This window comes from Rhineura floridana, chromosome 11, assembly GCF_030035675.1.
Source record: "Rhineura floridana isolate rRhiFlo1 chromosome 11, rRhiFlo1.hap2, whole genome shotgun sequence".
Classification (NCBI taxonomy): domain Eukaryota; kingdom Metazoa; phylum Chordata; class Lepidosauria; order Squamata; family Rhineuridae; genus Rhineura; species Rhineura floridana.
The window spans coordinates 27,854,629-27,870,972 of NC_084490.1; the positions used below are offsets into that span (position 1 = coordinate 27,854,629).

Consider the following 16,344-nt stretch of genomic DNA (forward strand, 5'->3'; position numbering starts at 1 on the left):
CAATCATGGCTTCCCCCAAAGAATCCTGGGAACTACAGTTTGCTAAGGACTCTGAGAGTTCTTGGGCGACCCCTATTCCTAGGGTTGCCATATTCCAGTTCCACTAATCCCGGCAGGCTATTTGCCAATTATGCAAATTGTAGATATTACTAGTTGCGTTGTCCAGTTGTTTTGGTTTTGTGCCTAGTAATTACCACCAAAAACTGGGGGAGGATGTGAGGATTTTTTTAAAAAGTGCCTTCTCAACCTTAATGCCTAGACTCTAGTTTCCAATGCTATGGAATATTTATTTATTACTAAGAGGATTTATATCCTGCCCTTCCACTGCTAAAAACAGAGCTCATGGCAGTCAATATTATCAGATCAGTCAATAATCTTATCTAATTAGCTTCAAAGCAAGCAGTACTGTACCCTTCCACCACCCCCAAGTCTGAAATATCTGAAGATACCCAAGCTTATGCTGAGCAGTAAATTGAAGATCAGCAAGTAAAAAGGAATGATGTATTCTATCTTTAGAGTATTTAACATGCTGTTAGAAAGGGCAGATTCTTGATGTGCACCAAGGTTTTGCCTGAACTTTAGAGTGCTTTGAGCAAACACCATATACGGAGTCCTGCCAAAAGTAGCAGCAGTAGTAAAAGTATTTATATACCGCTTTTCAACACGAAGTTCCCAAAGTGGTTTGCATAGCAAAATATATGTTTGAAATTTGGCCGTATAAAAGAAGATCACTATAAACCAATCGCTTTTATTTCAATGTTTACATAAAGGAAATTCTCCCCAGTCCTTGCAAAAACAAGAATTGGACTTTGAATATGTAAAATAGTAATAAAGAAAATGGATCCTTTAAATATATGCTGAGTGTAATCTTCACCACTACATTCTAAGCTTGCCTCTACTAATCTGGCATTAGGAATAAGGGATTTCAGCCACTGCCAGGGAGCAGACATATTGCACGCAGAGGAAAAAATGCCACTTTTCCCAAGGTGGTGAGTGTGGGGTAGATTGTACTATTCCTATTGGTCTTAAGGGGGGAAAAGATTGCAACCCCCACTGCCCTGAATATATATGTGTATATATGTATACGTGCGCACACACATCCATCCCTGCAGAGGAAATGAAGTAGGTAGATCTTTGGTGGGGAGATACCTGCCAGTCATATTGAAGGAGGATATGTATTAAAAAAAAAATTTAGCCTTTTCTGAATTGCTGAACAGATGCTCTACCGGGCAACAGGGTGAGTGAGGCTGCATGCCATGTAAATTTACTTAGGAGAAAGCACCATTTAACAGTGGGGACAAGGCCAAAAACTGCAAGTGCTAATACCTGTGCCTTTTCTACAGAGAGGTTTGCTTTGATATATTGGATTTATCCAGGGGAGGGAGAGTTTGGTGGATTCAAACCCCTTTATTCCATTCTCCATGATGACAGGCAGATACTCCCATTGCATTCACCATTTAAAGGCACATACCCTGTGACAGAGGCAATTGAGATAGGGTTGCCAGGTTCAGAGCCTGAGAGTGATCCTGTATCTTTAGGAGAAGAGAAAGTCAGCCAAGTGCAGGTGTTCCTGCAACACTGTAATGGGAAAAACCACAAGGTGGAATTCTCCCTTCTTCCTGCACAACTTTTAAAGATACAGAAGACCTCTTGGAGGCTGGGCCTGGCAACCAAGAGGTCTTCTGTATCTTTAAAAGTTGTGCAGGGAGAAGGGAGAATTCCACCTTTTGGTTTTTCCCATTACAGAGTTGCAAGAACACCTGCACTTGGCTGACTTTCTCTTCTAAAGATACAGGATCAATCTCAGGCCCTGAACCTGGCAACCTATATGTTTCCGGGCCAGATTCAAAGTGTTGGTTTTAACCTATGAAGCCTTATACGGTGCTGGACCACAATACTTCCTGGAACGCCTCTCCCGATATGAACCTGCCCGTACACTACATTCAACATCGAAGGCCCTCCTCCGAGTTCCAACTTATAGAGAGGCTCGGAGGATGGTTACCAGAACCAGGGCCTTCTCAGTGGTGGCCCCTGAATTGTGGAATAGTCTTCCCGTTGAGGTGCGCTTGGCACCGACATTGCTATCTTTTCGGCGCCAAGTTAAAACCTTTCTCTTTGCTCAGGCATTTTAGTTTAATATGTTCAATTTGGTTTTAGATTTGTGGATTTTTATATATATGTTTTTGTACCGATTTATGTGATTTTATTGTATATACTTTCTGTTGTACACCGCCCAGAGAGCTATGCTAGTGGGGCGGTATAAAAATTTAATAAATAAATAAATGGAGATGAAGGCTGCTTCTCCTTGCTGATTCAACCAGAAAGTGAGCTAGAGTCTCTGGATAAGGAGTAGAGCAGCTCGTGTTGATCATGTGATCATGTGCAGTTTTCTGACTGCCTAGATTCTGCATAACCAGCAGCCAGGCAGGCTAAAATTATTGATTTTCCCAGGACAGCTGTAGTGTCCTTAATTGGCTAATGGAAGACAGGAGTACACTTATTTCTCACAAAATGTTTGGACAGAAAACTGCCTCCACATTTTGCCTTGTATCTCTGGATCTACAAAGGCTAGAGACTTGCTTTTTAAAAACAGGTAGAAAGAAAGCTGGGACTCCAGGCCACCTAATGGGCTAAATGGGCACTGGGTAGCATGGCTAGAATCCAGGTAAAACCTGGCTAACTGAGCAATGTGTCAACCCTACCTATTCCCTTCACAGAGCTACAATTCTCAAAGTGGTTTCATAGTCAAGCCCTCTTCCCATGGAACTCTGGGAATTGTAGCTCCATGAGGGGAATAAGGGTCTCCTAACAAATCTCATAGCCCTTAACAAACTACAGTTCTCAGGATTCTTTGGGGAAAGCCATGACTGTTTGAAGTGGTATGATACTGCTTTAAATGTATAGTTAAGATGGGCCCTTAGTCATATCCATTAATTTCTATGAATCTGTTCTGAGTATGCCTAACACTGGAATACAACCCAATGGCCCTTGATCAGGGGATGAGGGCCACACAATTGCTCTCGGCCCTTCTTACTTTCCAGCCAGCAGATACTAAAATAATATACCCATATTTATTATGGAATAATTTACTATCATGTTATCATATTCAAAACACAATCCCCTATATAGATTTATGATCCTCACTTTGTAAGAACACTGTGTAAGGGTTGGGGAAGAATACACCCACAGCAAAGTGATTAGAAGGAGGAGACAAAATCTAACCATGTCAAAGTCTCCTAGTGTTACACTGTGTGCCTCTTGTCTACCAAACCACCCACCATGAACCGTAGGTAGGCCCAATATTACTCAAGGCTTGGAATAGGGCCCAGGAGCAGAGCTTGGAAGAGTTACTCTTTTGAACTACAACTCCCATCAGTCCCAGCCATTGTAATTCAAAAAAGTAACTTTTCCAAGCTCTGCCCAGGAGTCCTGGTTTTCCTAAGAGTTACCCGTCCTGCCTGCTCTACCCACTAGATCATATTTTCTTCTCAGAGAACCCAAAGGATGAAATTTCCCATCCTTCCTTCTCAAACCATCTACCTTCTGTTTCGTCCAGGCTGGATAAAGAGCCCAGAGGAGCTTCAAGAATTTACCTCTGCTGCTCTTCCTCCCCCTTTATGCCCTGGGAACAGCTGGGTCCGTCTAGATAGGAGAGGGATTAGCTCTCCCTGTTGCCCTGCATGGGGGTTAAGTGTGCTTGGGCCCAATTAAAGGGTTGGTGTCTCCCACGCCCCCTGCGTGCTCTGGTGTCTCTTTAAATCAATCCTTGTTCCCCTCACATGCTCTGCCAAGTGTCCTATTTTTAGAGACACTCCTTGTCTCCAATCCGACCCCCCTCGACTTGTTTTGCAGCTTCCCCTGCCAACCTCTCTGAGCTTGAGCCGGGAGGGGGGGGGAGGCCAATGCCAGTTGCTTTACCCACCTTGAGATTACACCCTCCATCTCCATGTCTCTGCATCCCACCCTCCATTTCTCCCATCACCAGTGCCCCACAACACTGGCCAATTGCCTGCAAGACCACCTCCAGGGCTGGGCCTAGCAAACACAGGCTGATGGCCCTTGCTTGTTGCAATCAGCTGCAACTCCCTCCTTTCCTAATGTAGCTCTGTTTACTCCCTGTTTACTAAGAACTGCAAATCATTACACACACACTTCCCGCTTTCTTTCAAAGCTGTCAAGGAGGAGGTTCCATTACAAACCATGTATTATTGTACGTCCTATAGAAAGTAGCGACCTTCTCTTTTCTTTGTTTGCTCCCCTTTCCAGCTAAAGAGCAAGAGGAGGAGGACAAAAGAGCAGATCCCAGATGAGGCTGGCTTCTTTTGCACTGTTCAGGCTGGCCAGGAACAAAATGTCCCAGAGAAATGAGTCCTTAAAAAAAAAGTGGGATTGAAGGATATGAGGAGGAGAGAAAGAAGAGCAAGGCATTCTCTGTAAAGTCTAGCTTGGTACTCCTGAAAAATGGCACAAAGACCCAGCCTGGCTTGGATTCCAACTGCAAAGTGGGATGTTGACAGTGAGATATAGGGCCGGCCCTGCTGTTAGGCTTATTAAAGCCAAATTTTGGACACATGGATAGTGATTTTATTTCTTGCTGGGTGGGTGATGCAATTTGGGGTTTCCACCTCAAGTTGCAAAATATTTTGGGCCAGCCCTGCTAAAATGGCCTCCAATCCAGTGCTTGAATAACAGGAGGGACGGAGGGGGCTTTTGTAATAGCCCCCTTAGCTACTCTTCTATACAACTATGGGGATGCTTAATTTGGATAAAACTGAAGGGAAATCAGAGGATGGGGCTTGTGGATTTTATTTAAAACAAAAAACAAAAAAACTTTTCCTCCATCGTTCCATCCCTGTTCCAATCACTAGGGGTGTTCATTTGCCAACCCATTTTTCTTGATGTGATTGATATTTAAAATTATTTTTACTGTGTTTTTAGGTTGTATTCTGCCTTGTGATGTTTTGTGTGAAACTGCAGTTTATAAATATTTTCAAAAATTAAAAAACACTTCTTTCAGGAAAACAAATACTGTATGTATTCACACAGCTCAGAATTCTACAAGGGTGGACTGAGAAACATTTGTATGTATGCCGCTTTGTTGCTCAGCACTTTGTTGACACCCTGCTGATTCTGTGAACTGTCTACACTGAAAGGTATTTGTTCCAAAGGGTGTCAGGACTCAGAAATAGGCAATCAGTCTGTACCACTCGGTCAATTATGGTTTGTCCATGCAAGCCAATGCTTGCAAACATTTATTTGCATTTGTATAGAAATTTTACACTGACTACTCCACTTTAGCTCATCATGGCTTACAGTAAAGTCTTACTTGTGAAAAAAAAAACAGCCATAAAATAAAATTTATAGCACAAAATAAAACATCCACAGAATGATAATAAACACACAATTCCATGGCTTAACAGCCAAGGCCCAACCCACCAGCGCTAATTGGCTCAGTATAGTAATTCACAAACTATGTGCCATGAGACAACTACCACAGAGCTGTGAGATACTGATTAAATAACTAAAGGCTTTTTATAAGACCAAAGCACCCATTTACAGTGGAGGCTGTCCACTACTCTCTGTATGATTTACTGCTCCGGCCTTGCCTTCTTTCCATTAGTTGCTGGTGGAAAGAAGGCATGGCTGGAGCAGTAAATTCTGCTGCACCTCTGCATTGGATGAGGTATTCCCTGATGGACAGATGCAACAAAATTACTGTCCAAAGAGGAGGTTGCCAGTTGTGTCTCCATATCACCCTCTGCCCTGGGCCTGAATCCTTCCAGTCAGAAGACATCTCCAGAAAAGTGATTAATACAGAACCACAGGGGCACTCTTCTCTAAGAGTAGTTCCTTCTCTCTCTTTCCACAAGAGTGAAATGTGCTTCCCATTTTAGTTAAGGTAGACAAGTGTTCCCCTCAGCTCTCAAGAAAATGCTGGCTTGCTAAAAAGGCTGCTGAGAGAGATAAGGCTTTCATTGTTTTTAGAATAACAGGGAAGAATATTTGCTCACCTCAGGAGAAAGTGAATTCCATAGCCATGGGGCCGCCATGGTAGAGGCCCAGTTCTCACTTCTCTCATTGATGGGACCTTGAGCGGGGGGAGGGAGAAATAATAATGGGACCACATCCCAGATGTCTTAACACCAGACGTTGCACTCATCAAACCTCAAACAAGTCTATGTGCACTTGCCCATTGCCATATATATCTATATTTGCATTTGTGTGTTTCTGGCACTTTGGTGCCAGAGGCAGAAAGCCCAATTGCCCTTTTATGGTACCCAAAATTCTGCTGCTAAAGTCAGGCTGCCTCGTTCTGGGGCTGACCCCATGTGTCTGGTGTCCTCTGAGGCTGAGATCTGAATTGTTCCATAAACCTGGAATGTTGCCTGAAAAGATTAGGAGAAAAGATATGAGGTGAAACTTTTAAATGATTAAATAATGTAATTTGCACTGTTGCTCCATTGCTGCTGATCCTCAGAACATTACAAATTATTTTGCTTTGAATATGGTTGTTTAATTGAACTCCTGTTAAGTCATCTCGATCTTTTTTGTGGTAATAAATCTTGTAAATAAATAAAATAACTAATGTGGTATATGTTTGTTCTCCCACACTGTAAAAAGAAATGTCTCTTCCACTTGGTTACAGACTATATGCTGTTTACTTCAAGTTCCTGACATGAGCAATTCTGGGGCTCCACAGCAGCCCTTGAAAATATGCTTCCCACAGTCCCAGATAGGGAGTGGGAAAAGAACTGCTTATAGTTACTCACTGATGAAGGGAAAGCATTCTTTATATGCTCAGAGATAATACACATACCTCATAGGAATTCATGTAGACAGGCCTGATCCCATCCTGCAATCAAGATTTGGTTTCACTTAGTGCCCAAAGTTGGTGATTGAATCCCACCTGAAAACTAGAAGTGCCCAAAAGCAAAACCACCACAGGCAATTCCATACTGTCACTGTTTTTGGACGGTGTCCTTCCTTCCTTCCTTCCTTCCTTTTTATTTTATTTTATTTTACTTATATCCTGCCCTTCCTTCTAGCAGCAAACAAAAACACTAAAAACACTCTAAAACATCATAAAACAGCCTTTAAAATATATTGAAACAAAACATTTTTAAAAACATGTTAAAACAAAACATCTTCAAAAACATCTTTTTTTAAAAAAAAAAGCTTAAAAAACATCTTTAAATGTAATTCAGACTCAGACTGGGATAAGCTCTTATGCAAAAAGCCCATTTCCCCCAAACAGCAGACTTTTTGCATTAAGAAAAACACAGGTAATATGCAATGGAAAGTGTGAGATGCCACCCCTTGCTTTGGCACCATGTTCATCTTGCCTTGCCACAAACAAATCAGGATGAATGCTCATTAAACAGCCAGCTTCTTTTAATCTCCCTGCAAACAAATCAGGAAGAATACTCAATAACCAGATTCCAGCATTGAGCAGGGGGTTGAGCTTGATGGCCTTATCAGCCCCTTCCAACTCTACTATTCTATAAATAGGTAGCCTGGAAGCGCCCTTGATGGTAGTAGTGGTGGTGGGATCCTTCACAGGAGGGATTTCTCTCACATCCCGGCAAATTAAGGCTGCACAATTAAAGTGATTTGGAGATCCAAAAAGTGACAGCAAAATGCACTGGAAAGCATCCCACTCATTTGACGCAATCTTTGATCCCTCCAAAAACAAATGAGAATGAATGCTCATTAAATACCAAAGTGGTCTAATCTTTCTGCAAACAAATCAGGCTGAGTGCTCATTAAAGAGGTCGTCTGGAAGCGACTCAAAGCAAATATCAGCTTCAGAAGTGGGACTTTCCTTTAGACCACAGCATGGGAAGAAAGGGTTAAACCCCTCCTTCTGTGCCTGTTCTGATCACATTATCAGCTGCTCCCCAGTTGATACAATGTGCACTTTTTGTTTTTTGAAAAACTGCAGTTAGACACCTTGAAGCATTTAACCTCACATCAAGATCACATCCACACCATACATTCAAAGCACATGGCTTTTCCCCCAAACAATCCTGGAAACTGTAGTTTACACCTCACACAGCTACAGTTCCCAGCACCCTTAGCAAACTACAATTCCCAGGATTCTTTGGGAGAAGTGATGCGCTTCAAATATTAAATGCATGGTATGGAGGTGACCCTAGTTTGGTCCCCAATTCAAGTTTCAGCTCTGCATTGATAGCAAGTTTGGTGGTATGAGTTAGGGGTTCATGACTTGGAGTTAGCAGTTTAAGGTTGCCAAGCAAGGTATTTTAGTAGGAAAGGGTGTAAGGAGAACTGGCGGTCAGGCCGGCCACTGTATAGCAAAAATGGGGGGGGGGATTGGTCCAGGATGCAAACAGTACAAGGCTTAACTGGTTTGACCAGCTAGACATGCCTAAAGAATGTGCCGGGTAAAACAATCCCACCCAGCCCTGCCAGAAAAAGCAACATTATTTAAGTGGGTGGGTTAGGAAGAGGACACTGCCACTAGCTGTGAATTGAGAAAAGTTAGGAGGCTTGGAGAGAAGTCATTTTCTGAGGCTCACGGCTGCCTAGTGGAAGTTCTGCCTCAGATGCAGTAGCATTGGGTTAGCTCTGTGCTCAGTTTTACGTGGCAGAGGGCATAAAAGGCCCCGCTTATCGGAGCAGGCCTTGCGACCCACCAAGACAAACGCACACAGCCATGTATTGGCAACAGCCTACTGGGGTAGCAGAAGACTCAAGCCATCCTCTTGTTTTTACATCCCAGGAGTGCAAAAACTTGTGCAGATGTTATCAAGCACCTGAAAGGTCACAACAGATGGCTAGCGGGGCTCTGAATTCATCTTTGTGGAACCACACATTATTCAGGCCTGTATTAGGAGCAGCAACACCGATCACAGGAGAGACCCTGGCAATGGTTTTGGGCTTTTTACCCTATTTCTAAGGAGTGCAGGATTGTGACAAAGCTGAGTGCTTACAAAGCCACATAGTTTTATTATTATGCTGCCCTTCCTCCAAAGAACTCATAGCAGCATGTACAGTCCTGCCCCCACCTTCTGTCCTCACAAGAGTCTTGTGAGGTAGGTTAGGTTGAAAGATGGTGACTGGCCCAAGGACATCCAGTAAGCTTTGTGACAGAACAGGAAATGTCCTTCAGGTTATTTGTTTTCGTATTTATATCCTGCCACCCAGGATATATATATATATATATATATATATATATATCTCAACACACACACACACACACCAGTAACAACAGATGAAAATACATCAAATAGAGGCTCTATTTTAAAAAATGTGAGCTGAAATAGGAATCTCAAGAAGAGACCACTTAAAAGCAGGAAAAGTAGAGGCGAAACAAATCTTCTTGGCGAGGCATTTTCATAATTTAAGTGCCAAAACAGAGGGTCTCTTCCACCGCTAGGGGCATAACCACATGATGAGCCTATAGGACTTGCCTCCTTGTCCAAGAAACTCCATGCCTTGAGTGTTAAGTTGTCTCTCTCTCTCATTCTATACCTTAATAATAATAATGATGATTGATGATGATGATGATGATGATGCAAAAATCCATCACCAGCTGACATTGACAATAAGAATATTCCATCAATCCTGTTTTAAATGTATAGATTAATATAAGCAGCCCCAATGACTAGACAGGTGTCCAATTGAAATTGATGATTATAAACCATACATTCAAAGGTGTGGTCCCATTTATACTATACATTACAGTACTATTATACCACTTTTCCCCAAACTATCCTGGGAACAGTGGTTTGTTAAGAGTGCTGAGAGTTAGGAGAATCCTTATTTCCCTCATAGAGCTACAATTCTCAGAGTGGTTTAACTGTCAATCTCTCTTTCCAGGGAACTCTGGGAATTATAGCTTTGTGAGGGGAACAGGGGTCTCCTAACACATCTCAGCACCCTTTACAATCTACAGTTTCCAGGATTCTTTAGGGGAAACTGTGACTTTAAAATTGTATAATATTGCTTTTAATGTATGCAGCTATGGCTGGGCAGTGGGATTTTCAAATGACTGGGTGATAGATGGTGGAGGGTTGTCCTTCAGGAACTCACCATTAATAATAATTAATAAATAATTTTTAAATTTATATCCCGCCTTATGGCCAAAAGGCCCTCAAGGCAGCTTACAAAAACATGAATATAACACATCATAAAGCATAAATACAATAATGCAATTCTCAAAATTAAATAACAAATAACATTATTAAAAGAAAAGAAAAAACATTTAAATGTGTCACAATAAGAGAACCAAACACTTTATAAAAAGGCCTAGATAAAAATCTTCAATTTCCCAGCAAATAAGTAGCATTTTTATTTTTAACATATAAATATACACAGTATATAAGTAGCCAAACAATAATAATAAACAACAAACTAATGAGAACATCTCAATATACAATTAAACAATCCCCACACACTTCACAACAGTGTTTAACAAAAATATGCTATAGTCCAAATAACAGCAAAAATGAATCTCCAAAATTAAATCTTGACCCCCAAAACAACTAAAAAACAACTAACCCCAGTAGTCTATAGACATCCCGAGCAGCAGGTTCACGCACACATACACACACATGGTCTGTGGCCCCTTCAGCAGTTGCTGCGTTTGTAGCTGGAGAGAGACAGGGCCCCACCCTTCCAGGCCAGGTGGAAATCAGCCAGAAATGCAGGGAGCAGGTCTTGCAGAAACTCACACAGGTAGATGGTCTCTGGCCCCTTCAGCAGTTCCTGCTTTTGTAGCTGGAGAGAGACAGGGCCCCACCCTTCCATTGGGATAGCTGGGCCAGTGGAGGACAATCCCCCCCTCCCTGCACTGCAGTGTTGTTCCTAAAATGCAGTACTTTTCTCCACAGAGCTGAATGGATCCCATTCATTTATATGGGAGAAAGTAAAGGCGAGCCTTTGCAGGCTCCTTTGAGATGGGAACTAAACCTGCTCCATGCCTCTGGTAACCCTAGACGTTAAGAATCAAGCCTGATCCATTCTGATCAGTTCTGTTTCCTGAGTATGCCTAGGAACTGGTTTTTCTATCAAACTAGTCAATCTGGCCCAGAAACCTGCTGAATCTCAAATTTATTGCAACAAAAGTAACATAGCTAGATAAGGGAAAAGATACACAGGCGCTCTTCTACCCAGTTGCTCATTTTTAAAAATTAACCTGCTCTCCCTCTCTTCTGGCACTGGGTTGAAACCTTGGCACTTAACAAAAAAGCACCACTGTCCTGACTGGTCTTTCTTGCTGAACATGGCCTACACTGACTAGTAGGGGATCTTCAGGGTTTCAGACAAGGGCCACTCCCATTCCTACCCCAAAAAGCCCGAGATTGAACAAGGGAGTTTGCTTGAGACCTAGTTCACACCAAACACTAAGCTAAACCATGGTTTGTTGCTGTTTATTTAATTATGTATTTATTTGTTTGTTTATTTGATTACTGATTGTAGATAATGCTCAGCTAGATAGACCAATGGTCTGGCTCGGATTAAGTCAGCTTCCTATGTTGCTATATGCTGACTTTAAAAGATTCAAATGTATACTCTCCTTCTTTGAATGGTTTTCAGTCTTCTTAGTTACGGATGCTACCGGATATACGGCTTCGGAATTAACCCACAAAGGAGAGTGTGGCACTGACTTTGGTAAGATGATGCTGAACGTTATTGCCTTAAGAAGACCCATTGGTGCAGTTAGATACTGTACTGGACTTGATGATTTTATGGAGGAGGGTTCTTTAGATGGTGATGTGTTTTTCCTACCCACTTCAAAATGTGGTAATCCAGCCCTTCCCCCCCCTTTTTCCAAGTGGGGTCCTTGACTTTTGCCCCTAAATCTGGTCCTGATGGCTCCACTGTTAAATTAATCAGTGAACTTCAGTGTTTGTCAAGCCTGACAACATTCAACACATTTCAAAAGCAATAATAAACAAACTAACACTGACATATTTTTGTCAAATGTTGCAATAGGGCAGAATTTCATTTCAGACCTATCCCTGCCACCAGTCAGGAAATCCTGACATTGCCTCCACAAAATGCTCAGGCTCAGCTTTTGGTGAACCTCGAGAGGAAGAGAGTTTTAGGGCTGGGAAGCCACCACCAAGAGGGCAGCTCCTGTTGTTTGAAGTTGGCATATGGGTTGTAAGGCTTCAGTTCTATGTATACTTTGTTGGGAGCAAGAAGGACTGAACAAAATGGGACTTACTTCTGTTCTGGGTAAGCGTACACCGCAAAGAGAGCTTTCTTGGCTCATCTGATTGTAATTTGGATGGATGAAAAGATGTTGCAAACCAGAGTGATATGTTTGGAGTGACTCAGTGAGTTGATGGATAAGTTGAAATTTGAACCTGGTTCTTTTATGTTGACCCAGGTTTGGGGTGGTGCTGGTACCCAGTGGTTAATTTAAGAAAGCAGGAGGGGGAGGAAAAGTGAGAGTTATGCCAGGATGTCAAGCCTGCCAGAAAATCAAACCTTCTGCTCTGGAACTCTTTTTGTTTGAGGATCAGGCCAAGAGCATGTGCAAAGACTGGAACAGGTTCAGAGGAGGGCAACAAGGATGATCAGGGGACTGGAAACAAAACCCTATGAGGACAGACTCAAAGAACTGGGCATGTTTAGCCTGGAGAAGAGAAGATTGAGGGGAGATATGATAGCACTCTTCAAGTGCTTGAAAGGTTGTCACACAGAAGAGGGCCAGGATCGCTTCCCAATCATCCCAGAGTGCAGGACATGGAATGATGGGCTCAAGTTACAGGAAGCCAGATTTCTGCTGAACATCAGGAAAAACTTCCTAACTGTTAGAGTGGTACAACAATGGAACCAAATACCTAGGGAGGTGGTGGGCTCTCCAACACTGGAGGCTTTCAAGAGGCACCTGGCCAGCCACCTGTTGGGTATCCTTTAACTTGGATACCTGCATTGAGTAGGGAGTTGGACTCGATGGCCTTATAGGCCTTTCCAACTCTTCTATGATTCAATTATTCCCGCAACCTATGGAGGAATCACGGGCAGCCCAACACATATCTGACAGAGGGGCAGCAGGTGTAACTTCAAAACAGATTTTTTGAAGAACTTCCTACAGTAGGGCCCTGCTTTACAGCGCTTCACTAATGCAGCGGTCTCAATTAGATGCAATTAGACTAAAGCCCCACTCATACGGCGCTTGTTCCGCTTTTACAGCGGTTTTCGGGCGTCGCGCCATTCTATTCAATGAGTTCTGCTTTTGGGTGGTTTTCTCTTTTCGGCGGGGGTCTGGAACGTAACTCGCTGTATGAGTGGGGCCCTACTGTATTTTAAAAAATAAACTGCCTGCTTCCTAATCTCAGATTTGTGAGGGTGGTGGGCTAACTGCTGAGCGGAAATGCAACCTGCACATACTGGGTGGCACCACCTTCTCCACGTTTTCCAGGGCTCCCCTCCAAAACAAGTGCATCCCTTGCAGATCCTGGAGCTTCAGTGAAGCTCTATAACTATCACAGGGATTACTGCAAAGGAAGACGGAATCAGTTGTGACTGGATTATTATTATTATTATTATTATTATAGATCCGGATTAACTACTATAGTTTCGGATTTAGTTGCTTGCTTGTTTCGGGAACGCCCCCTAGGGTTGGCTCTTGGAAGGGAGGAGAGAAATTGGGGGACCTTTGCCCTGTAGGGGGCGCAGGGTCTCCGCTTCCCACTTTGTTTTTGCAAAATTTTGCATTTGCACGTACGTTCAAAAGTATCTAGCAATCGAATCGAAACGAAGCTGGCCGGCCGGCCGGGGTGGTTGGGTGTCAGGACATCTGAGGGGAGGCTCTTCCTCCGCCTTTGTAGGGATCCCCCTTTGTTACCAGGATCTGGGGAAAGATGGTTGCCGGCCTCTCCTCCCTTCTTCCCCTCCCCCGATCTCCTCCCCCTACCTCCTTTCCCTTCCTTGTTGGCAGTCTGGATTGGCAGAGGCGGAGCTGGGGGGAGGGGATCTGGGGGGAGGGGTCTCTCCCTGGGGGTGGGGGGAGGTGGTGTTTGCAGTCAGAGAGTCAAAGGCAAGTGAAGGTGGAAAGACAGACCGAGCGACAGAGCGCAGCCGCCGCAAACGAGAAAGAGGCAAGCAGGCAGACGCACGGACAGCGGGTACCAAAAAAAGGGGGGACATTTTGTGGGGGGAGGGGCTGCCGGTTTGCCAAGCGCGGCTGTTCTTTTTCTCCCCGCAGCTCCTTCTTGTTTGCCTCGGATCTCCCCTGATCCCTTCCAAGCACCCCGAAAAGGAGGGGAGAGAAATCTGTTACCAGATGTTGTCTAGTTTCAATCTAGGGGATTCAATGCCCTTCCATGCAGGATCTCCCCGCTTTTTTCCTAAGACCCCTAAATCGGGTGTCTTTCGTCCCCATAGCAGGCTATACCAAAGCCGCCCCCCTCACACGCACGCACGGACAGACAACCTCTCCGAAAATCAAAGCAATCTTCCTTGTTGTTTCGCGCGTATTGCTATGAATATTTTCGGGAAATGTCTATGTGAGGGAGCCTCCCCCCCCCTTACCCTCTCCTCCCCTCCTCTCACCCGCGCCATGAGCTGGTTTGATTTGATTTCCTGCCTGCTTCCTCGATTCGCTTTGCAATGGACACGATCAACAGACTCAAATGTCAAATGGAAAAACACTCCGGATGGGAGGCACCCCTCCCCCCCCTCAAAGGACCAAATTGCTTGTCCGTATGGGGAGGGGAAGGAGGGGAGGGGGTCCTCCTGCTCTCGATGCCAGACGGGGTCTGGCAGGATAGAGCAGGGCGAAAGAGGGAGGGAAGAAGGGGTGAGGGATTTTTGCCTTGTGCTGGGTGGGGGGGTACGGAAGATTAAGCCGGTTGCAAGGAGAGGATTTGCAAACAGTGGGGGGAGGGGCGAGTTCTGTTGGAAGGGAGTGCTTTGTAGGGTAGAAGAGGTTAAACTGGTGTGTGTGGCAAATCCTCCTGGATATTGATCTCATTTCTGAGAGAGCAGTAACTTCCAGTGGGTAGAGGGGAGGCTATTTTATGTACACCGCTCAGAGAGCCCTTGGGCTTAGGGCGGTATATAAATTAAATTAAATAAATAAATAAGAGTCAAGGCTTCCAGGTAAGGGGGCCAGGCTGTGATAATGCTCTCTGAAAGAGGAGTGGGGCTCAAGGAGAATAGAACTGGCGTGCAGGACTCCTGGGTTCTCTAAGGGGAGGGGGAATAGAGTGTAAGGGACCATCTTGGAGGGGATGGGGTAGCTGGCTGACAGGACGGGTGTGTTCTCTCTGCAAGGGCAGCGGGTGTGGAGAGCAGTGAATGTTGGAGTCAGCACTGCTGGGTTCTGTGGGAGATGTGTGTGTGCACGCGTGTCCAACCAGGGCAGAGCAGGTGGATCTTGCCGCTTTAACTCTCGGGTTCTGTGGGACAGAGCAAGAAGGAGCAGAAAGCCAGGACTGCAGGGTTGTCTGGGAGAGAAGCGGGGAGAGAGAAGCAGTAGGTGGGGTGGGGTATCCAGATTCTGCCTTAGCTGTGTAGAGATACAGAGGAAACTCCCAAAGGTGCACTAGACAGCGGGGGGGCAGTGCGCTGCTGGGAGTTCAGCTGGGGCTCTCGGCTTGGCAAGAGAGAAGCCACAGGGATTGAAGTCCAAGGTTTGGATGCCTGGATTTTGGTTCCTGGCTCCGGGAAAGGAGATGGACATTAAAGGTCAGGGCAGAGAGAGAGAGGGATCTGCCTATCTCCGGGAGCGAGGAGGGCACCAGGCTTTTTTGCCGCATATTCCCACCAGGCACCAGCCTAGTGAGGCTTCACGTGGCCTCAGCTGCAGGTGTGTACCTGTGTTTCCAGCTCCTCTTGTGTGAGTGCCAAGGGCTCCTGGCACGTAGTCACTCCCTGTGTTGGAAGTTGGGAGCTGTCTGGCTCTGGCTCCCCAGTGGCCTGCCATTACCTGGACGCCTTCCAGCCCTCCTCAGTCACAACCCCACAGAGTCTCCTGCTCCCTTGGCATGTGCTAGCATTACTACTGAAAATCCTGGGGAGCCTTCCCCCATGCAGAAAGAGAGGCTATGTGTAGCTACGTGCTACCTCACACTTCAACCTGGAAATAATTGGCTTGTTTGGAGCAAGCCCGGAAGGCCTTGACAGGGACTGGTTTTAGTTAAGGTGTTCCACACGCACGTTAAGACACACACATACCCACACTGGATGATTCTACTTGCTATTTTTATTTTTGGTTTTACATTGGAGCATTTGGATGTTGGGGCCAGGGGATGTTATTTGTGTTGCATAGGTCACAAGCCAAACACAGCCCACCATGGACTCAGTAAACCCGGGCTGTGTACATGCCATGCATTTAAAACACATTTATGCCCCCCCCCCAGA

The 16,344-nt window shown here is 44.7% G+C and overlaps 1 protein-coding gene across 4 annotated transcripts in view; it reads left to right on the top strand.

Moving 5' to 3' along the window:
- The first annotated feature begins 13,970 nt into the window (after positions 1–13,970).
- NDRG2 (NDRG family member 2) overlaps positions 13,971–16,344 on the top strand; it is a 45,905-nt gene continuing 43,531 nt past the window's right edge. Inside the window, exon 1 of one of the 4 annotated variants that reach the window (XM_061590989.1) lies at positions 13,971–14,078. The gene's annotated coding sequence lies outside the window, so the exon portion shown is untranslated. Of the gene's footprint in view, positions 14,106–16,344 lie in introns of all 4 variants that reach the window. The other 3 variants (XM_061590991.1, XM_061590988.1, XM_061590990.1) reach the window with 3 other exon arrangements.